This window comes from Atractosteus spatula (assembly GCF_055471065.1).
Source record: "Atractosteus spatula isolate fAtrSpa1 chromosome 16 unlocalized genomic scaffold, fAtrSpa1.hap1 SUPER_16_unloc_2, whole genome shotgun sequence".
NCBI lineage: Eukaryota > Metazoa > Chordata > Actinopteri > Semionotiformes > Lepisosteidae > Atractosteus > Atractosteus spatula.
In genome coordinates, this window is record NW_028296632.1 from 927,214 (window position 1) to 950,160 (window position 22,947).

Here is a 22,947-nt window from a genome sequence, read left to right on the forward strand (position 1 = left end):
ATCAACAACAGACAAATGTCCACAAGCATTTAAGAAGCCGCACCATGTTCTTGCTACAATCACACACGGATCGCGAGACGCCGGCGGAAATCTTTTTCAAAGTCGTTCTCCGTTAAAAAAAAAAAACCTTTCCAAAATACAAACCTTGCAGACAGACACGCCTCAGAGGACTTAAGGGTTGCTTCATGTGGGAATGATAAAGCCTCCCCGTCCGGACAGGAAAATGGCACTTTGTTAGACACAAAGAAACAATCAACAACAGACAAATGTCCACAAGCATTTAAGAAGCCGCACCATGTTCTTGCTACAATCACACACGGATCGCGAGACGCCGGCGGAAATCTTTTTCAAAGTCGTTCTCCGTTAAAAAAAAAAACCTTTCCAAAATACAAACCTTGCAGACAGACACGCCTCAGAGGACTTAAGGGTTGCTTCATGTGGGAATGATAAAGTCTCCCCGTCCGGACAGGAAAATGGCACTTTGTTAGACACAAAAAAACAATCAACAACAGACAAATGTCTACAAGCATTTTAGAAGCCGCACTTGAAATAGCTCTTATATTCGTGTTAGACGCAGGAATCGCCTTTTTATTGACGTTCTTACGAACACCATGGAAAGCAAAATAAAGCAAAGCAGAGCAGAACAAAACGAACAAAATAAAACCCTCACGTCCTGCACTTGAATATAATGCCGTTACGTGCCGAAGCGGTATTGGACGTCATCCTAGCACTGCAACCCGGGGCGTACGGTATATGGGAACGAGCACACGTCACGAATCGTCTCTAATCACTCCCTGCACTGTAAGGCGCCTTGAAGCGTGCACCCTCAACATTCATCTTTGCGCATCTGTGAAAGGTAAACTCTTGAGCAAACTCTGAACCAGACGCTCAAACTCCAGCTAGGATTAGGGGTCGCATTCCCATGCTACTTGAACACTTTGTTCAAACCAGGCTGTCCGGACATGAGTTGGCGCGCTCCAGATTTTCTTTTTCTTTTTTTTCCCTCGTACTCGAGGGTCATTTTCCTGTTCCACATGCAATTTCAACATCTTCCTTGGGAGATGTCAAGCCAGCAAGCCACTGCTGTGCTTCAGTGGCCGGTGTGGAGTTCAGTGGCCCTGTTGTACACGGAAAGCACATTGAGCTCCTTGGACATGAAAAGTTCCAGTTAAAAGCCATTTGTCATCCTTTCTCTTGGTGTCGATGTTGCTATTGTATGTAAAGGTGGCAACTTGCTCAGCGAGCAGGCGGAGCGCACAGCGAATGCAGATGTGTCTGAGTTGTGTGTCCAAGTGGCTGCAAAAGGACAGAGCTCCTGGCGCGCTGTGGCTTAGTTGGTTAAAGCGCCTGCCTAGTAAACAGGAGATCCCGGGTCCGAATCCCAGCGGTTCCTTTTTTTGTTCTGTCTTCTCGAACAGGACTGGTCATTATGGACAACCGCCTACGGCTAGACTTAATTAAATGCAAGTATTCATTTCCTGTCTTGAACGACTTGTTTTTCTTAGAATGCAACTTGCAAAACATGAAATGCAAACCTTGCTAATCAGCGCTCGCGGCTGGAAAACAAAAAAGAAGTCAGCAATGTTTTTTCTTTAACCTTAACCCTGCTAATGGAGAAGAGTTAAACGACCGAGTCTACGCAGCTTAAATGGTCCGCACGTCGGGTTCTTAGCTGAAAGGGTGGTAAATCAGGCTCACCCAGTCCTTAATCTTTTAAAGAGGATAAAAAATTGAACCTAGTCGCCACATCACATACATCCTGTTCAATGATAAGAAGGTGACATCTGTCCTCGCTCCAGAGTAAATCACACGTTGAGGGCATTTTTTTTCCACTTTACCGTGAGTCGGGCTCGGCTGCACACAGGCGAGAGCAGAGCAATGAGGTCACGGGGACAGGGGAGTCACACGCTGGCGGTTTGAACACGCGGAAGATCACTGAGGGATCTACAGTATATGGACCCTCTGTGCGCCACCCGTCCAAACTCTGGACTCTGAATCCTGCCATCCGAGTTTAGATCTCGGCGGAACCTGAGCCGCAGTTCCTTCTTAAAACGTAATCTGGTGAGCATTTCTAGAATCGTACTTGTATAGATGCAGCCTTTAATGTGTTGCTAGGTTAAAATTGATGACTTCTTGAACTTCAGTAGGCAATTGCCCTCTTGATTTCGGATTTAATTGCTTTACTACAGGGGTGCTTTTATGATGACAGAGTCATGTTCAGGTACTTTGCTGGATGGAGGAAGCTCATTTCGGACTCTGTGATCTGCTCACCTGGAAAGGTCTGCTGTACTACTACAAGAGAGAAGTAGAGTCTGGAAGAAGGGACAATTTTATGATGCTTTGGAAGAAAGTGTTTTTTTTTTCTTTGAAATCGAAATGAATCAGAATATCAGTGCAAAGGACAAACTCTTGGTTTGGTTTAAAGAGATATGGTTTTAAACAGACACAATGTAGAAAACAGGTGTTTCTCACTTTTGGAAAAGAATGGACCGGGGGTAATGTTTTACTAGTTGCAGTGCTGAGCTCACTGGGTTGCAGTCGTGCAGTGTGACACCAGGGCCAGTGGCGCAATGGATAACGCGTCTGACTACGGATCAGGAGCTTGTAGGTTCGACTCCTGCCTGGCTCGGGTCACTTTTAAACGCATCAGGCTACTCCCTAAGTAGCCTGTGCTACTTACTGTATGTGGGTGTAATCGTACCCACTATGAGATTTCCTTCATGTAAATGAACTGCACCTGGGCTCAGTACGGTGCTGAGAGCCCAGCGCTGCTGTTCTAATTAGCACGCACTGCATCGGCTATGAACCCGAACATTTCAATTATTCCGATCAGTAAGTCAACACGTAGTCCACATGAAAGGTAGAAATATTCTCGTCTGTCTCTTGTTTGTATATAACTGAATGTCCCTGACAATGTACTGTCAGTTTTAATTGAAGAACGGCATTTGTGTTCAAATATAGCAGACAAGTTTACGTAACTGCTCATGCGACACTCAGTTGTAATTAGTCAAGAAATAAAGTCGAACAACAGCTGAGGGTTTGAATGTGAACGTATCAGATTGCAGCACCTTTTACTTCCATTGACAAATGATAGAGATTCGAAGAGAGATCCTTCAGACCGGCAAGCAAACCCACGGCTTTTTCGGTTTTCTATCTAGGCAACGTTGGTGTCTGCAATAGCATAAATGAAAGCACGATGCAATTTCTGTGGCTACATTTGTTGCACTTCATGCACAGTAAGAGTGTTTCTAACACCAAATAAAAACTCAACAATTAGCGATCACGCCTTCTCCTCAGTTAACCCACTGAAACCCTCGCTGATAAGAGTTCTTTACTGCGTGCTTTACGAGCACCTATCTTGTCGGTTCTTTGAGCTTTATTGATCCGGTTTTCAAAGGCATAAGTAGAGCACCAGACGTGCGAACGCAAAATGTGTGGTTATCTGAAGAATTGATTTCCATGGCAGCGGGTCCAAGCGATTTAGCGTTTTTATAGTACCAGAAAAGGAGAAGCGGCACTTTGCCTCTGCCGCGCAGGCACACTACAACGTGCGGCAGACGCCGTAGACGGCAGGATTTGAACCTGCGCGGGGAGTCCCCACCAGATTCCAAGTCCATCACCTTAACCACTCGGCCACGACTACAGCGAGCTCGCCACTGCCGCATTCCTCCTATAATCTAACACGAGTGCGAGGTGGCTGGGGAAACCTTTTCAGAGTCGCTCCCCGTTAAAAAAAAATACCTTTGACAAAATACGTGCCGGCAGACAGACACGCCTCCGAGGGTTTAAGGGTGGCTTCACGTTCAAAGGATAAAGTCTCCCCGTCCTGATGTCAAAATGCAACTTTGGCAGACAGAAAAAACATCAACAAACCACAAATGTGGACAAGGATTTTACAAGCTGCACCACACTGCACTTTGAAAAGCATTTAAATTAGTGTTAGACGCAGGAATTGCCTTTGGTTTACGCTCTTACGAAAGCCCTCAGCTCCTGCAGTTGAATATAATGCCGTTACGTGTCGAAGCAGTAACGTACGTCATCCTACCACTGCAGCACGGGGAATATAGGGAAACGAGCACACACTACGAATCGTCTCAATCACTCCCTAGAGTTGTAAGGCGCATTGAAGGGTGCACCGCCATCATTAATCATTGCGCCTCTGTGAAAGGAAAGCTCTTGAGCAGTCTTTGAAACAGCTCGGATGAAACACTTGATTGCTTCCATGTGCATCTGGAGTTCATTTCTTATTTTCACTTCACGCCGCCCAAAGCATTTCTAAAACAGGAGATTCGCGTTTGGGAATGCGCCCTGCCCTACAAATAAAACAGGTCTACGGGTCTGAAACCTGCTCCACAGAAAACAGTTTTGTTGCGCTTTTGATCAAAGGGAGATTCGTTGTTCTTACTTTTTGATGACATAACACCCAAAGGGGCTTCTTTGGAGTTGGATTCCAACCAGCATCCTAAAGTTTATTGGCGGTATCCTTTACAGTTCTCTGTTCGGTCGACAAGGGACTGAAGTGGGCAGCTTTCCTCACACATACAGTGCAATGTACTGTAGTGTTCCCGTTCACTGAATTCGCAGTTCTGCATCAGACCTCTAACTCGTTTCCTTAGTCTTGGTCAGCTTGAATTTAAGCCACGAACCATCCTTCTACTGTATAAACGTCTAGAGGAATCACAAACTATTTGAGAGGCCATCATCCCAGGGGGAACTGACAAAGTCTATCTCTAAACACCTAGCGCAGTCTCTCGAGAGACTGTCAAAAAACGCTTTCGCCGTTTGTGTTGCAAGTAAGTGAAAACGCGGTCTCAACCCAGAGCCACTTGGCAGCAGCAGCACATAAATACTGTTTCTGTCACTGCACTACTGATACCGACGTTAGCCTACTATACCATGTTCAGCCACCGCTGGAAAACATACTGCTCTAGTACCGAGGGCCGACTTTGAACAGGCACACGCGTCAGACATGGAGAGCGACAAGAATGGGATTCGAACCCATGCGTGCAGAGCACAATGGATTAGCAGTCCATCGCCTTAACCATTCGGCCACCTCGCCAAGGAAACCAGGCTGTCCGGACATGAGTTGGCGCGCTCCAGATTTTCTTTTTCTTTTTTTTCCCTCGTACTCGAGGGTCATTTTCCTGTTCCACATGCAATTTCAACATCTTCCTTGGGAGATGTCAAGCCAGCAAGCCACTGCTGTGCTTCAGTGGCCGGTGTGGAGTTCAGTGGCCCTGTTGTACACGGAAAGCACATTGAGCTCCTTGGACATGAAAAGTTCCAGTTAAAAGCCATTTGTCATCCTTTCTCTTGGTGTCGATGTTGCTATTGTATGTAAAGGTGGCAACTTGCTCAGCGAGCAGGCGGAGCGCACAGCGAATGCAGATGTGTCTGAGTTGTGTGTCCAAGTGGCTGCAAAAGGACAGAGCTCCTGGCGCGCTGTGGCTTAGTTGGTTAAAGCGCCTGCCTAGTAAACAGGAGATCCCGGGTCCGAATCCCAGCGGTTCCTTTTTTTGTTCTGTCTTCTCGAACAGGACTGGTCATTATGGACAACCGCCTACGGCTAGACTTAATTAAATGCAAGTATTCATTTCCTGTCTTGAACGACTTGTTTTTCTTAGAATGCAACTTGCAAAACATGAAATGCAAACCTTGCTAATCAGCGCTCGCGGCTGGAAAACAAAAAAGAAGTCAGCAATGTTTTTTCTTTAACCTTAACCCTGCTAATGGAGAAGAGTTAAACGACCGAGTCTACGCAGCTTAAACGGTCCGCACGTCGGGTTCTTAGCTGAAAGGGTGGTAAATCAGGCTCACCCAGTCCTTAATCTTTTAAAGAGGATAAAAAATTGAACCTAGTCGCCACATCACATACATCCTGTTCAATGATAAGAAGGTGACATCTGTCCTCGCTCCAGAGTAAATCACACGTTGAGGGCATTTTTTTTCCACTTTACCGTGAGTCGGGCTCGGCTGCACACAGGCGAGAGCAGAGCAATGAGGTCACGGGGACAGGGGAGTCACACGCTGGCGGTTTGAACACGCGGAAGATCACTGAGGGATCTACAGTATATGGACCCTCTGTGCGCCACCCGTCCAAACTCTGGACTCTGAATCCTGCCATCCGAGTTTAGATCTCGGCGGAACCTGAGCCGCAGTTCCTTCTTAAAACGTAATCTGGTGAGCATTTCTAGAATCGTACTTGTATAGATGCAGCCTTTAATGTGTTGCTAGGTTAAAATTGATGACTTCTTGAACTTCAGTAGGCAATTGCCCTCTTGATTTCGGATTTAATTGCTTTACTACAGGGGTGCTTTTATGATGACAGAGTCATGTTCAGGTACTTTGCTGGATGGAGGAAGCTCATTTCGGACTCTGTGATCTGCTCACCTGGAAAGGTCTGCTGTACTACTACAAGAGAGAAGTAGAGTCTGGAAGAAGGGACAATTTTATGATGCTTTGGAAGAAAGTGTTTTTTTTTTCTTTGAAATCGAAATGAATCAGAATATCAGTGCAAAGGACAAACTCTTGGTTTGGTTTAAAGAGATATGGTTTTAAACAGACACAATGTAGAAAACAGGTGTTTCTCACTTTTGGAAAAGAATGGACCGGGGGTAATGTTTTACTAGTTGCAGTGCTGAGCTCACTGGGTTGCAGTCGTGCAGTGTGACACCAGGGCCAGTGGTGCAATGGATAACGCGTCTGACTACGGATCAGGAGATTGTAGGTTCGACTCCTGCCTGGCTCGGGTCACTTTTAAACGCATCAGGCTACTCCCTAAGTAGCCTGTGCTACTTACTGTATGTGGGTGTAATCGTACCCAGTATGAGATTTCCTTCATGTAAATGAACTGCACCTGGGCTCAGTACGGTGCTGAGAGCCCAGCGCTGCTGTTCTAATTAGCACGCACTGCATCGGCTATGAACCCGAACATTTCAATTATTCCGATCAGTAAGTCAACACGTAGTCCACATGAAAGGTAGAAATATTCTCGTCTGTCTCTTGTTTGTATATAACTGAATGTCCCTGACAATGTACTGTTAGTTTTAATTGAAGAACGGCATTTGTGTTCAAATATAGCAGACAAGTTTACGTAACTGCTCATGCGACACTCAGTTGTAATTAGTCAAGAAATAAAGTCGAACAACAGCTGAGGGTTTGAATGTGAACGTATCAGATTGCAGCGCCTTTTACTTCCATTGACAAATGATAGAGATTCGAAGAGAGATCCTTCAGACCGGCAAGCAAACCCACGGCTTTTTCGGTTTTCTATCTAGGCAACGTTGGTGTCTGCAATAGCATAAATGAAAGCACGATGCAATTTCTGTGGCTACATTTGTTGCACTTCATGCACAGTAAGAGTGTTTCTAACACCAAATAAAAACTCAACAATTAGCGATCACGCCTTCTCCTCAGTTAACCCACTGAAACCCTCGCTGATAAGAATTCTTTACTGCGTGCTTTACGAGCACCTATCTTGTCGGTTCTTTGAGCTTTATTGATCCGATTTTCAAAGGCATAAGTAGAGCACCAGACGTGCGAACGCAAAATGTGTGGTTATCTGAAGAATTGATTTCCATGGCAGCGGGTCCAAGCGATTTAGCGTTTTTCTAGAACCAGAAAAGGAGAAGCGGCACTTCGCCTCTGCCGCACAGGTACACTACAACATGCGGCAGACACCGTAGACGGCAGGATTTGAACCTGCGCGGGGAGTCCCCACCAGATTTCGAGTCCATCACCTTAACCACTCGGCCACGACTACGGCGAGCTCGCCACTGCCGCATTCCTCCTATAATCTAACACGAGTGCGAGGTGGCTGGGGAAACCTTTTCAGAGTCGCTCCCCGTTAAAAAAAAATACCTTTGACAAAATACGTGCCGGCAGACAGACACGCCTCCGAGGGTTTAAGGGTGGCTTCACGTTCAAAGGATAAAGTCTCCCCGTCCTGATGTCAAAATGCAACTTTGGCAGACAGAAAAAACATCAACAAACCACAAATGTGGACAAGGATTTTACAAGCTGCACCACACTGCACTTTGAAAAGCATTTAAATTAGTGTTAGACGCAGGAATTGCCTTTGGTTTACGCGCTTACGAAAGCCCTCAGCTCCTGCAGTTGAATATAATGCCGTTACGTGTCGAAGCAGTAACGTACGTCATCCTACCACTGCAGCACGGGGAATATAGGGAAATGAGCACACGCTACGAATCGTCTCAATCACTCCCTAGAGTTGTAAGGCGCATTGAAGGGTGCACCGCCATCATTAATCGTTGCGCCTCTGTGAAAGGAAAGCTCTTGAGCAGTTTTGAAACAGCTCGGATGAAACACTTGATTGCTTCCATGTGCATCTGGAGTTCATTTCTTATTTTCACTTCACGCCGCCCAAAGCATTTCTAAAACAGGAGATTCGCGTTTGGGAATGCGCCCTGCCCTAAAAATAAAACAGGTCTACGGGTCTGAAACCTGCTCCACAGAAAACAGTTTTGTTGCGCTTTTGATCAAAGGGAGATTCGTTGTTCTTACTTTTTGATGACATAACACCCAAAGGGGCTTCTTTGGAGCTGAATTCCAACCAGCATCCTAAAGTTTCTTGGTGGTATCCTTTACAGTCCTCTGTTCGGTCGACAAGGGACTGAAGTGGGCAGCTTTCCTCACACATGCAGTGCAATGTACTGTAGTGTTCCCGTTCACTGAATTCGCAGTTCTGCATCAGACCTCTAACTCGTTTCCTAAGTCTTGGTCAGCTTGAATTTAAGCCACGAACCATGCTTCTACTGTATAAACGTCTAGAGGAATCACAAACTATTTGAGAGGCCATCATTCCAGGGGGAAATGACAAAGTCTATCTCTAAACACCTAGCGCAGTCTCTCGAGAGACTGTCAAAAATCGCTTTCTCCATTTGCGTTGCAAGTAAATGAAAACACAGTCTCAACCCAGAGTCACTTGGCAGTAGCGGCACTTAACTACTGTTATTGTCACTGCTTGATACCAACGTTAGCCTACTATACCATGTTCAGCCACCGCTGGAAAACGTACTGCTTTAGTACCACACGTGTCAGACATGGAGAGCAACAAGTGTGTGATTTGAACCCATGCATGCAGAGCACAATGTATTAGTAGTCCATCGCCTTAACCACTCAGCCACGACTACAGCAAACGCTGTTATTGCTGCATTCTTGCTACAATCTCACATGGATCGCGAGGCGCCGGCGGAAACCTTTTTCAAAGTCGTTCTCCATTAAAAAAAAAAACCTTTCCAAAATACAAGCCTTGCAGACAGACATGCCTCAGAGGACTTAAGGGTGGCTTCATGTGGGAATGATAAAGTCTCCCCGTCCGGACAGGAAAATGGCACTTTGTTAGACACAAAAAAACAATCAACAACAGACAAATGTCTACAAGCATTTTAGAAGCCGCACTTGAAATAGCTCTTACATTCGTGTTAGACGCAGGAATCGCCTTTTTATTGACGCTCTTACGAACGCCATGGAAAGCAAAACAAAGCAAAGCAGAGCAGAACAAAACGAACAACATAAAACCCTCACGTCCTGCACTTGAATATAATGCCGTTACGTGCCAAAGCGGTATTGGACGTCATCCTAGCACTGCAACCCGGGGCGTACTGTATATGGGTCGAGCACACATCACGAATCGTCTCTAATCACTCCCTGCACTGTAAGGCGCCTTGAAGCGTGCACCCTCAACATTCATCTTTGCGCATCTGTGAAAGGTTAACTCTTGAGCAAACTCTGAACCAGACGCTCAAACTCCAGCTAGGATTAGGAGTCGCATTCCCATGCTACTTGAACACTTTGTTTACGCTCAGTGCTGGATTTTGGGAACTTTAGGACGAGTGGGACTTTTCTCCTGTCAATTCGTTTTGTTTTGGAGACTCTTTTCTGTCTGTGTTGTATAGTGCAGCATGAAGAAAACGTTTTCGAAAACTGTGCCGGCTCAAAAGTTGTAAGAAATCCTCTCCAGCTCTTTTAAGTCTCTTCAGTTTTGTCATTTAAAGTGAAACTAGATGTATAACTGGAGCCTCACTTATGCAAATATTGCAAATTTACATAAGTGAGGCTTCAGTTCGACATCTAGTTTCACTTTATATGACAGAAGTACAGCAGACTGCACCGGACTGGGGGATCACTTCCAGTTATTTTTACCATCTTAAGCATTTGAAATCCTCCCCTAGGCAATTGTGACACTTCATCTTGGCTCCACCTAGGACACTCTTCAATCACTTCTCTCTTCTCCCGCAACACTCTCGTCTGTCGGCAGTATGTGGCATCTTTGCATTACCACCAATCTCACCACGGCAAGCAAGCAACGGGTTTTGGCAAGACAGGAGGAGACTGCCTGGCCCGAACGGGGATTGAACCCACAACCTTGGCGTTAATAGCACCACGCTGTAACCAACTGAGCTAACAGGCCTCGTGCCCGCTGTCCTCTCTGTGCTGCAAAAAATGGAATTCAGGGAAGTTTCTTTTGTCCTTCTTTGAATAGAAAGCCCTGCGATTCAGTGTACGGGCTTTCTCGTGCTGTTTAATGGTTCTTGTAACCCAAATCCTACACTGGCCTGAAGTGCCCCCCCATTTCACAGCATTTTTCAGCTGATTTCAAATGTACCTAAAGGAGAAGCATTATTGAAGACCATCAATTACCAAGAGCTTTTGTCAAAGGTTTTGGTGGTCACTTTTAATGACCACAGAAAGCTATGACCTCGGTTTTACATCTAATCCAAAAGACAGCGCCTTTTTACCACACAGTGTCTCCGTCACTATACTGGGGCATTGGGACCCGCACAGACCTCAGGGTGAGCACCCCACCGCTGGCTCCATTAACACCGCTTCAAGCTGTAAGCTTTGCTTTTCCCTGTAGGTCACCCTCATCCGGGTACTGACCTGGCTCACAGCTTCTAAGCTTCAGTGGGTTTTCAGTTGCGAGTTGAAAGGGGATGCAAGTTATGGAGCCGCTCGCTGCAAAAGCCACTGCATTGGCCAGGAATCGAACCTGGGCCTCCCACGTGGCAGGCAAGAATTCTACCACTGAACCACCAATGCACGCTGCAAGCGTCTACAAAAAAGACGCTTTTTTACCACTCTGAGCTGGATGTTGGGTCCCAAGGGAACTTCTGGACGAGTGAGAAATTTCTGCTATCAAAATTTGGTTTCGGAGACTTTTGGCAGCCTACAGATGCAGCCATTCAAAATGCGTGGGCGATACCGCATTATTTTGCGGTACGCTGTACGCAGTCTACCGCAAGCTACCGGTAAATACCGCGAGTTACCGTAAATTCTCCTATAATACGACAAGCAAAATAATAGTATCCGGAATTTCCGCAAGGTGGAGCTAATAAAGCTCAACCTCTCATGTTTGAGCTGTGGCCATCAAAGTCTTTAACGAAGATATTACTAATAGTATTAATAATGAATGACCTTGGACAAGCTGTAAGTGTAAACTCAAAGTATTGCCCTGGTCAACATTCTTTTTTTCATTGACCGTCTTTGTAAAAGTAACACCACAGCATTTCGCAATCACGCATTTGTTTCCAATCATGCAAAGTACAGTAATTTTTGAGAATCGATTCACCATGCCTTTCACATGCTCATAAAAGAGATTGATTTATGAACATAAACATATTACCGTATGAAAACTGTACTGTATACAGTATGTATATGTATATTTAATGTCTTAACTGTGCCCGTTTAAGTATTGAATATTCATATCTAATTTTACCACTGAAGGGAAATCTTAGTAGCTGAGCATAAAAAGAATAGGAGCATACTGCAACGCGTGTGAAGGCCATAAACGATATTAATTTTGGAACATAAACATACAGTATATGGCTGGTCTCGGTACTTTAAAGAAAACATACACGAAACATGGTTTCATTATGACCAGAATCGGTCTTGAGATATTTTTAACTTGATTTACAGTATTTGAGAGGTATGTCTTAACACCGATACTACAGTGCTTAAGTACTGCTCACGTATATGTTTCTAGGTTTATATTATGCATTTCATACGGTCAAATTACTTTTGAGCAACTAATAAGAAGCGCGAAACGGTATGCGTTTTAGTTTCGTTTTGTGCAGGGACCCGTGGATTGATTAGAGATATCAAGTACATACAAGTCATTTTTTAAATGTTGTAGTTCGTCTTGAAAAAATGTTACGAGTACATCATCTATCAACAATTACACAGGTTCTGTTTCCATATTGCGGATTTTGGTTACGTAATATTATTTTCTAGATTTCACGTTGTGAATATATGATTTGGGCAAACAGAGCCGCAAAGAAGTACATTATGGGTTGTTGTTGTTTTTTTTGCAGTTTTATCTAGAACAAGCGATGCTTAAACCTTTGTCTGATTCTTGTGAAACTATCCACATGACAGTTACAGGACCTAGGAGTTGACTTCAGTGATGTCACTGATGGGATGTTTCTAAAAATCCATCCTCTGTAAAACGTCTTCTCTAGTTGTCCTGCATATGTATTCGCTAATGAAGCTGTGTGTTCTGAGCCTGGATCTCTACATTTCTGTATGAACCAGCTTAGAGGGCTAAAGACAGCTTGTGTTTAAATTGAGTGTAAGGCAATTTATGCTTCTAAAGTCATGGTCAGCATTTATTATTGTACTGTGCTGTAAACTTGTTCTGTGCCTAGTCACATTATTTTATAGCGTTTTTATAGTGTTATCAAATCCGGTGGCGCTGTGTGTTAGTTTCCTGACTCCCATGTCACATGGTCTGTGATTGAAACCTGTGAAACCGGTTTAATTCGTCACAGCCAGCACTCCGGCAGAGAGGGGGTTGTACTCGTAAAGTAGAAGCAGGCGAGATTTCCAGCGAAAGACACCTCCCCCCCACCCTCATACGATTCAAATTGTTGTAATGTTTCATAGCCGTTCAGGGACGCCAAATATGTAACGTTGTGGCTCTCTGAAGGCACTAGTTCTGTAGGGTTTGGGCATTTACTGAGACAATTATTAATTGTAGCAGTAAATCACAAAGTTGATTCTTTTGATGGCTTTAGAATCCAACCATGCGATATAACTCAAACAACGCACACGCACAGGTACTAATACACGAGGATACATTTATTAATACATAGAATATGCATGTAAACCTAACAGATCTTATCGAGAGGGTTATCAGAATACAAAAGGTATATATTCAATCAGTTACAAAGAGTTACATATATCAAGAGGACATACGTTCAGTATATCATTCATTAAGACCGTTTCGTAAAGTGAACTTGGTTACAACTTCTACATTAGATACCCAAAACAAGTACATAACTCTTAGGAATTAAATTGATATCAACTGGTTGGGATAACAATTGAATTCTCGAGCTGTAATGCATTGAAGTTGAATACTCATCCAATTTCTGGGGATTCAGATCTCCTGCGGGCACAAAGAAACAGTTGCAGGCTGTTGCTGTCCAATCCGCGCTGTCTGGCTCGGTGCCAGGTTGTGCTGTGCGGCTCGCGACAGTGCGCTGCTGATGCTCACTGACCGGCTAGTTAGTGTTGGTTTTAACTAGCAAAGTTTGTGCACAGGAGAAAAGATGACTGTGGGTCCCAGCAAGTCAGGAAGAGGACCGGTTCGCTCCTGACGAAGAGCTAGTTCTGAATAGTGTTTCAGCTGTCCACAGTTCTGACCTGTTCACGAGGCCTGCTGCTGGTTACTCTCTGGCAACCTCCACTCTAGACTCTTAGAACAAAGGAAAGTTCTGGCACTCGGACACACTGGCCGTTCCGTGGTTGTCCGGGCTGAGTCTCAGGATGGTCAGGAGGCGCGCTGCGAGAATGTCCTGCCCTTGGGAGCCTTCTGCTCCTGGGCCGTCCTGCCCTGGAATTCTCCTTTGAATTCCCTTTAGAACAGTCCACAGAATCCTCTCCAGAATCTTACTGAATCTTACTGAATCTCCCCTTCTGAATCTCCAGGCCTGTGTTGCCTGTTTTTACCTGGAGGAACTTCAGCTCGTTGATTGGCTGAAAGTTCCATGGGCATCAGAGTCCCACGTGGGTTACTCAGCCCTACCAGTCCCTGATTGGTTGATCAAGGTGAGATATGAGTCACTTACTCCTGACACTTAGTAATGCAGTTCAGATGTCCAACTGGCACTCCCTAGACAGATAGGCGCCAATGGATGACCATTGATCATGATAGCCAGACTTAGCTAAGTGCATCCCCCTTTGGGAGCTGTCCTAGGAAACCTTAAATCACCCTGCACTAATGGTCTCTCTGTGGCTGCACCACAGAGATGAACAGAGAAATGGGGCCTCATTTGGGAAGCTCAGAAACACTTAATTCTGCCTTATTATTAAGCCTCGCCGCTACATATCCCCCCTTTTTGAAGGTCACGAGGTCCTGAGGCATTGTTGCCTTCAAAACAAAACAGAGTTAAGTGATGTCCCTTGCCATTAGAACATTAATCTTAAATGTCCACATTACTCCTCGAGAATTCATACCAGAACCAGCATTGGATACAAACAGGATGAATAACATCTGGAGTATGTATAAACACGGTAGGAGACATTATCTAAGTCTAGGAATTACACATCAGGAAGCTCACTGTCAATATCTGATACCTCTGTAGTAGATATTTGGGGAGAAGTCACTTCCTTTCTTTTGACATGCTACCTTTGACTCATTCATGCTACCCAGAGTACATCTTGATGTAAGAGTACAGCTTTCAGAGTACACTGTCAGTCATTATCCAGCTTCCCAGCAGCAGTGTTACAATAACACCGGTTCCTGTTCCCAGCCCCCCTGATGAACCACAACACCTGTGTTGGGCACCTGCCAGGGTGGTTTGGAGGTTTGTTCCATTAAAGCAAACTCAACTACCTGTACCTCTTCAGGGCCTACTGTTTCTTGGATTTCTATCCAATTCAATAGTGTGGCACCTGAAGGTATCCATGACCTCAAGTATGGTCTTATGTTGTCTGGTTCCAGACAGTACAGTGTTAAGTCACCAAGCTGTACTATGGCCTCCTCGGGAACTTACAGGAAACTGTTTGGTTAGGTAGCTGCTTTGTGGTAGCTGTATCATACCTGTCACAAGTCATAGTGTCAGTTAAATGTGGTGTGCTGACCAGCCATTTACTTCCCACCTGCTCTTCATGGGGTTCATTAACCTCCCTCTGCTCGTTAGTAGCTTTACACCCTTCATTGGTGAATCGTTTAGACACAGCCAATGGATAGCTTTGGTAGCCATACCCATCTCAAGATTTGGAACCAAATTCAATCTTGGATTGCCTTCTGGGTGAGCTATGAGCGATGGGGTTAATGTCACATACTCCTCTACTGAGAAGAGTGGAATCAAGTGGGTTGGGATTTTGTGCCGTGGTTAGACTGGCTACAGTGGCACCAAGCTCCCTTAACAGGTCTTGTGTCAACATTCTGGCCTGTTGCACACAAGCATAAACCCACTGTATAACACCAACAATCATGTCCACTGGTTGGGGAATAAGGTTTAACCCTGTTGCATAGGAAGTTGCCTGTAGGATTTTCCCTAAGCTTTCCAACTTTTGCTGCTGTTGATACAGTCTGTCACTACCTTCTGGCATCTCTGACACCTGCCTTCTTGGGGCAGTCAGGGTGAGAGTGCCAGTAGCACACAAACCTACCAGAAAAAGCAAACGTGCAACAGTGGCGGCAGCAATCAGTCCTCCCAAAAGTCTTTTCGGGTGGCTGACCCCAGTCATCTCCTTCTGAGTGACTGTTGTCTTTCTAAGCTGGCGCAGCATGTACATGGTGTCTTTCTCAGTATGCCATGTGGCATCTTGGGCACCAACATCCTGGAAATCTGGGGAGATCTGACGCAGCGGCTGATGCTGCTCCTCCATTTCCAGGGCATCTGCTTTTTCGATTTGTTCATGCCTGTGCTCTAGGAAACCTGCAGGGGGCGGTGCAGCGGTGGAGCATGCCTGACCCTTGGCTGAGTGGTCATCTGGAGCACCTGAGTGATCTGGGATTGTTACCCCATTCTCACTGTTCAGGTCCACCCTGCACACTTCCTGATTGAGGAATCCCTCTATCGGCATGTTTACAATCGTTCGCTGGGCGTGGGTGTAGGACACCTGCTCGCTCCCCCCTTCCCTCGCTAGGGGTTCAGGGAGCTGCCCCAGCACTGGGATAGCTAGTTCATTGTCTTTGAACTTACTATCACCCACCAGGCCCATGTCAGTGCAGGCGGGGATTCTGACACCCCTCTTTGCGATGTCCTGCACTGGCAGGCGGGTGACTTGACCATCCAGCTCCAGTCTGGCTGAACCACTGTTGGTCAGACTCAGACTGACAGACTGAGCTGGTGGCTGTAAGAAAACCGGCTCGGCTTTCATTCCCTGTCCCTTCTGGGGGACTGGGTGTGTTGGCAACCCTGCCGTTGAGGCAGGAACAATCAGGTCAGTCTCACTCACTACCTGGTAGTTGTGAGAAATAATGTTACCTGACTGCAGGTTCCCTGGGTCACAGCAGAGGGAATCGGCATCTGGGATCAGGTGTGTCCACAGCGCAGTAGTCTCAGCGTCCAGCTGGACCTCCTGTCTAACCTGTGAATGTTGCACCAGGGGCACCTGGTGGTGGCCCTGTGACAGCTGCTCAAGCAGATCCTCACTAATAGAGGACCTCTCAGGGCTAAGGGTGAGGGCTACATCACCAACCTGCTCTCCTGCCATCTGGATCCCTTCCACCACTGCGGGGTGGTGGTCCTGACCCCTCTTGGGTGCCAGGGTGCACAGGGAAAGCTCCTTTTCATCGCCAGGTGGGGAGATCTGCTCCTCTTTAGGGATGTAAAAGGGGTGTGCTTTACCTGGTGGATCAGGCGGCTGCTTGGAGCACCGCTCCTGTGGCATGGAGGCTGTTGTGACCTTGGCCAGGGCACGACTTCCCTGTATATCTGGGAAACAAGATAATATTTTTATTTCTTGTCCAGAGGGAACAGAAGGAATCTCCGCATAGGCTTCTGTGTTCGGTGGGCACTGTGTGAGCACAGTCTGCCTCTTGGCCCCCCTTTCCTTCTGTACAGAAGGCTTAGGAGCCTTGACCTGTTTCCACACTTTGCCTTTCTGGTGATCCACCAAAGGTTCCACTCTGAGTCACATGCCCTTTTCTTTTTCAACCCGTTTGAGCTTGCCGTGTGACATCAAACACCTTTCAACCTCAGTGTCAATCAGTGTCTCACTGGGTAAGACATCTCCCATGGCAGCCTTGAGGTAAAAGCTTCCTGCTTTTCCTCTGTGTTTTACTGCCTGCTCTGTGACTTCAGGGGTGGAGTCAGCACTCGCTTGGGAGTGGCTGGCCTCATCCAGGCAGGAACCCTTCCGCTCAATCAGATAGACTGAGGGAGTGGGAGGGGGCGGGTCTCCGCCTCCTCCAGTGGAGAGTATCAGCTCATTCACGCTTCCGGCAGCCTTGGGGAGCGGTTGTCCCTGTCCTAATAAAGCTTGTTCAAGCCTGGCCAGGCGGGTGGCTACTGAATCCTTTTGTTCAGCTTTTTCTAGCCCTTTCCCTCCCCCGGTGCTCTCATGGCACTTAGGACGCTGGGTGCGGTCCTGTGTGCCTGCTTTGGAACGGGGCTTAGCCAGCTCAGGAGCCTGTGCTCCTTCGAGCAGGGGGGAATTAACCCTGCTGGCTCTGACGGCGAACACAGTCGCTTTAGCAGCTTTTTGCTCAGAGCGACTTTGGACATCATACTCCCAGGCTTTCTGCACGAATCTCTTAATATCAGTCATTTTCATGGTCTGTGCATCTTTATGCATTAAGATCATCTTTCTGACTGATGGGTGGAGATTCGCAATGAATAAACCCTTGAAATGTGTGTTCTCTTCGCAACCCTCATCATTTCGCCCTGCAAAATAAGTTCGTCTAAGTCTCTCGTAATATTCGCGAGGGGACTCTGCTCTCTCGTGCTTAATGTTAAGGGCGGCGGCTATCGCGGCAGTCGGGTCAATAAACGCACTGTATTCTTCGATAAGTGCTTGACACAGCTCTTCAAAGTCATTACAGACTTCTTTCATCTGCCTAGCCATCCACTCATGTACGGCTCTGCTGGTAGTTTTCCTGACCAGAAACACTTTCTCCTGTTCTGTGGCGTTTGGCAGGTACTGCAGGGTATACCTGAGGTCCTGAATATAACTCTCGATATTATTCTCTGACACTGCGGGGTCAAATCTCTCTATGTCCTTCGCTAGCTCTCTCAGAGAATGGAGGTTTATTCTCCTAGCTTCTCCGCTGACGGAGATATGACGGAGATCGTGGTCAGACTTGTCACTGCTAGAGAGAGTGCTTAATAGCGACTCGAATTCAGACCTTTTAGCAACCATCGTTAAACTTAAAGAGTATTACTTTTCAGTACGAAATCACAGTTTTACCACAGAAAACCACAAGATCAAGTATGCAATCAACCCGGTAGATTGCAAAAGATCACAAAACAATCAAGCACTGCTTAAAGAGCAAGGGGAACTTTTTTCCTTTCGGCTTTCAGCACACTGTATTGTCGTGTATGAAACCCGCGGCGTTTTATATGAATTATTCCGCTTGGTTGATTCATTTCAGTCTTGCCACGCCAGTCCAGGGACGCCAAATATGTAGTGTTTCATAGCCGTTCAGGGACGCCAAATATGTAATCATAGTGGCTCTCTGAAGGCACCAGTTCTGTAGGGATTGGGCATTTACTGTGACAATTATCAATTGTAGCAGTAAATCACAAAGTTGATTCTTTTGATGGCTTTAGAATCCAACCATGCGACATAACTCAAACAACGCACACGCACAGGTACTAATACACGAGGATACATTTATTAATACATAGAATATGCATGTAAACCTAACAGATCTTATCGAGAGGGTTATCAGAATACAAAAGGTATATATTCAATCAGTTACAAAGAGTTACATATATCAAGAGGACATACGTTCAGTATATCATTCATTAAGACCGTTTCGTAAAGTGAACTTGGTTACAACTTCTACATTAGATACCCAAAACAAGTACATAACTCTTAGGAATTAAATTGATATCAACTGGTTGGGATAACAATTGAATTCTCGAGCTGTAATGCATTGAAGTTGAATACTCATCCAATTTCTGGGGATTCAGATCTCCTGCGGGCACAAAGAAACAGTTGCAGGCTGTTGCTGTCCAATCCGCGCTGTCTGGCTCGGTGCCAGGTTGTGCTGTGCGGCTCGCGACAGTGCGCTGCTGATGCTCACTGACCGGCTAGTTAGTGTTGGTTTTAACTAGCAAAGTTTGTGCACAGGAGAAAAGATGACTGTGGGTCCCAGCAAGTCAGGAAGAGGACCGGTTCGCTCCTGACGAAGAGCTAGTTCTGAATAGTGTTTCAGCTGTCCACAGTTCTGACCTGTTCACGAGGCCTGCTGCTGGTTACTCTCTGGCAACCTCCACTCTAGACTCTTAGAACAAAGGAAAGTTCTGGCACTCGGACACACTGGCCGTTCCGTGGTTGTCCGGGCTGAGTCTCAGGATGGTCAGGAGGCGCGCTGCGAGAATGTCCTGCCCTTGGGAGCCTTCTGCTCCTGGGCCGTCCTGCCCTGGAATTCTCCTTTGAATTCCCTTTAGAACAGTCCACAGAATCCTCTCCAGAATCTTACTGAATCTTACTGAATCTCCCCTTCTGAATCTCCAGGCCTGTGTTGCCTGTTTTTACCTGGAGGAACTTCAGCTCGTTGATTGGCTGAAAGTTCCATGGGCATCAGAGTCCCACGTGGGTTACTCAGCCCTACCAGTCCCTGATTGGTTGATCAAGGTGAGATATGAGTCACTTACTCCTGACACTTAGTAATGCAGTCCAGATGTCCAACTGGCACTCCCTAGACAGATAGGCGCCAATGGATGACCATTGATCATGATAGCCAGACTTAGCTAAGTGCATCCCCCTTTGGGAGCTGTCCTAGGAAACCTTAAATCACCCTGCACTAATGGTCTCTCTGTGGCTGCACCACAGAGATGAACAGAGAAATGGGGCCTCATTTGGGAAGCTCAGAAACACTTAATTCTGCCTTATTATTAAGCCTCGCCGCTACATTGTATTACAGCATTGTAATTACACATTGTAATTGTATTACACATTGTACACATGCTTAAAAGAGAAGAGAGAAAATGCAAGCCTTCTTCAGGTGTGAGGGTCTTCTGCTCAGAATGAAACGCTAAAATGTAATGTAGGCTCTGAATGGGTTCAATTATGATTTGGGCTTGATTAAGGTCGCTGCCTTTCATCTAAAACCCTACTTGAATCCTTCGAAACTAAAAATCAGTGTTAGTGAGTTCTAAATAAAGAGGTATCCAGGTAACAGTGAAACGGGCGGACAGTCTGGGGAGATCGCCCGTTTTCCATGTAAATAGTTCCCTGGTTCCGCACCCCTTGGTGTTTCTCTCGCTCTCTCTCGGGTCACCTGATCATTAGCTCGAAAGATTTCAGTGCTTTGTGTATATTCTAATGGTAGTGGGGGCAGGGTGTGTGCGAACAGGTTTGGTTGAAATTGCATTGGAGATCTATGTTCTTCACACCTGAAACATTTCCTCTGAAAGCATTTTCTTCGCAGTTTAACCGATCTTGTTACAGCATGTTACAGTTTACTATTATTAACCATATTAATTTTAAGTGCTTAATGCCATTTTTTGACCAGGCACGAATATTCTTAAGTCCATATCTTCGCAAGGGAATCAGTGCGAATTGCAATACTAATTAAATTAAAACTACTAACTACTAACTAATACTAATTAAAACAAACCAGAAACGTGTTGTTCTGTCTAATGACATTACAAGTGGAAAGATTACAGATTTTAATCGTCTTTAATTTTGTTACGTTATACATTTTAGAAACGTTTCATCCATACAAACACCACAAAACTATTTTCGATTGTATTTCTGAATAGTATGTTACACTTAGTTCACTGTTTTAAATACATCTAATTAAGAAAGTTAGGTGTTAGCATAAACTATTAGCAATCAATAATATTAAATTAAAGTTAAATACAAAACTAAAGAAAAATTGGGTTAAATATAATTCAAAATATTTTGCTAACAATGTTAACTGTTTATGAATAATAAAATGTATTAACTAAGGAGTAGGATGGCACAGTTGTTAGTATGTTTTTTGTTTTGTTTCTTTTTCATAAATACAACAGTAGTACCTGATGTCTGAAGTGGAAATCTAATAAGTAAATTGATTCTTAAAAATGTAGAGAGCTTTGAAAAAAATATATTGGTGCTTTTAGATAATATATTTCAAGGATGTAACTGCTGTGCTACAGTACGTGCAGAATTTTAGAAAACAGTTTGTCAACAAAGTACACTGTTTAGGTTAGTTTAGAAGACAATGTACCAAAACAATATATGCTGTCTGGGTCATTAGAATTAGCTGAAAGTAACTGATAAGCTTTGAATAACAAATCTAGTTTTTCTTCTCTCGCTCTATGATGTAATCTGTTTTCTCTTAGAGAAAGGGGAAGTTTTAGAAGGGACCAAGTGCTGAACTTTTTTACAGCGCAACGTCTTATAAAAACCCTGTACTGCTTGTAACAAATTGAGTTTCTGGTTGCACTTTGCGAAGTGGCAGCAGGGCTCCCAATATTGCAATATTGAAATAAAGACCTTACTCAGGTGAGAACTCTCTCTTGTGGCTTCCTTGATAGTTATATTTCCATGACAATTTGGGGGCTCGTCCGGGATCACAAACCTGAGCGCGAACGGCTGCTGAAACTCCATCCGGACCCGGACAATTTTAGCAAATTTGACGAACTTCGGAGGATAAACTGTTTATCCTTCCAGAGACGCGTCTGGAGAATTGGCAGTTGTCTGGCGTCAGTAAGTGATCCTTTAAAATTAATAGTTTGAGAAGCGAGCCACAGGGGTGTTCTCACGCGGGTTTGATGAGTCCAGGACTCATATAAAGAACTTATCTTAACACAGACGTGTGGTTTTTGCTCTGCGGAGTAGTTAATGTGATAAGGTTCTAAGTAAGGCACCGATCGGTAAAAATGGGAAATTAAAATTCAGAGACGAAAATGGGACCGAGCAGTCCAGCAAAAGTACATGTACGACAAATTCAGAGAAACAATTATAGCCTGGGTTAGAGTAAAAAAAAATATGTTCATGAACTGTAAAGCTAGGGTAATAGGTGTAAGGGAACTTGCACATAATTTATATATGATAATTAGGGGCCCATAACTATGAAGTATATAACTATAACTATAACTATCTTTGTAAGTGAATCAGAATCGACAGAGGAAAGTTGAATTAGGAAAAAGAAGTTTCCTGAAGAAGGGGAAACCTAGAAGAGAAGGAGAAGAAAGGAAAGAAATTGAATTGGAAAACTTATGGAATGGAAAGAGGAATCACAGAAATAATGGGAAGCTTCAAAAAAGACTAGTCTTGAAAGTAAAGAACAGCAAGCTGCAGCTAAAGTCATGGCCATGCGTACTAAAAAGAAAAAGTCTCCACCGAAATTAGAAAGCGGTCCGGAGCCAAAGCCTTTTCACTTGTTTGTGAAATGCCAATGTGCACTTTTCCAGGTCCAGAAGGAACTCCAGCATATGTACATTGACATTGGTCTCCTAGTGAATTATTTGCATTAGTTAAGTCTTTTCCTAAATTGCCTGATGACCGTAAAGAATTTAGAAGAAAGGCAAGCCTTGTTCTCGATTGTCTTAAGCCTAATTACAGTGACATAACCTTGTTGCTAGATCATATTGTTCCTAAAGGTTTACAACGTCCTCTAAAAAGGAGGAGGCAGATTGGCGGATACATGACCCAAATGATGAAGAAGTATCCATCTAAATTAAACCACACGGACATGGAGAGGAAAAGATAGGCGGACGCTTCTAAAAAGAGGTAAGGACTCCTCTTTTCTAAAAAGTCCCTTGTCCTCTCCATGTTGCTGTGGTGGGTTCAGGGTTTTCCTGAAGCTGAAGCAAG

At 45.0% G+C, this 22,947-nt stretch overlaps 6 non-coding genes across 6 annotated transcripts; 2 read left to right on the top strand and 4 right to left on the bottom strand.

Moving 5' to 3' along the window:
- The first annotated feature begins 2,556 nt into the window (after positions 1–2,556).
- trnar-acg (transfer RNA arginine (anticodon ACG)) lies at positions 2,557–2,629 on the top strand. The gene has a single exon. It is a non-coding gene; the product is annotated as a tRNA-Arg (tRNA).
- Positions 2,630–3,561: 932 nt separating this feature from the next.
- trnap-ugg (transfer RNA proline (anticodon UGG)) lies at positions 3,562–3,643 on the bottom strand. The gene has a single exon. It is a non-coding gene; the product is annotated as a tRNA-Pro (tRNA).
- Positions 3,644–4,977: 1,334 nt separating this feature from the next.
- trnas-gcu (transfer RNA serine (anticodon GCU)) lies at positions 4,978–5,059 on the bottom strand. The gene has a single exon. It is a non-coding gene; the product is annotated as a tRNA-Ser (tRNA).
- A 1,616-nt stretch (positions 5,060–6,675) lies between these two features.
- Positions 6,676–6,748, top strand: trnar-acg (transfer RNA arginine (anticodon ACG)). Its single transcript has one exon. It is a non-coding gene; the product is annotated as a tRNA-Arg (tRNA).
- A 932-nt stretch (positions 6,749–7,680) lies between these two features.
- trnas-cga (transfer RNA serine (anticodon CGA)) lies at positions 7,681–7,762 on the bottom strand. The gene has a single exon. It is a non-coding gene; the product is annotated as a tRNA-Ser (tRNA).
- A 2,596-nt stretch (positions 7,763–10,358) lies between these two features.
- Positions 10,359–10,432, bottom strand: trnan-auu (transfer RNA asparagine (anticodon AUU)). Its single transcript has one exon. It is a non-coding gene; the product is annotated as a tRNA-Asn (tRNA).
- Positions 10,433–22,947: the final 12,515 nt, after the last annotated feature.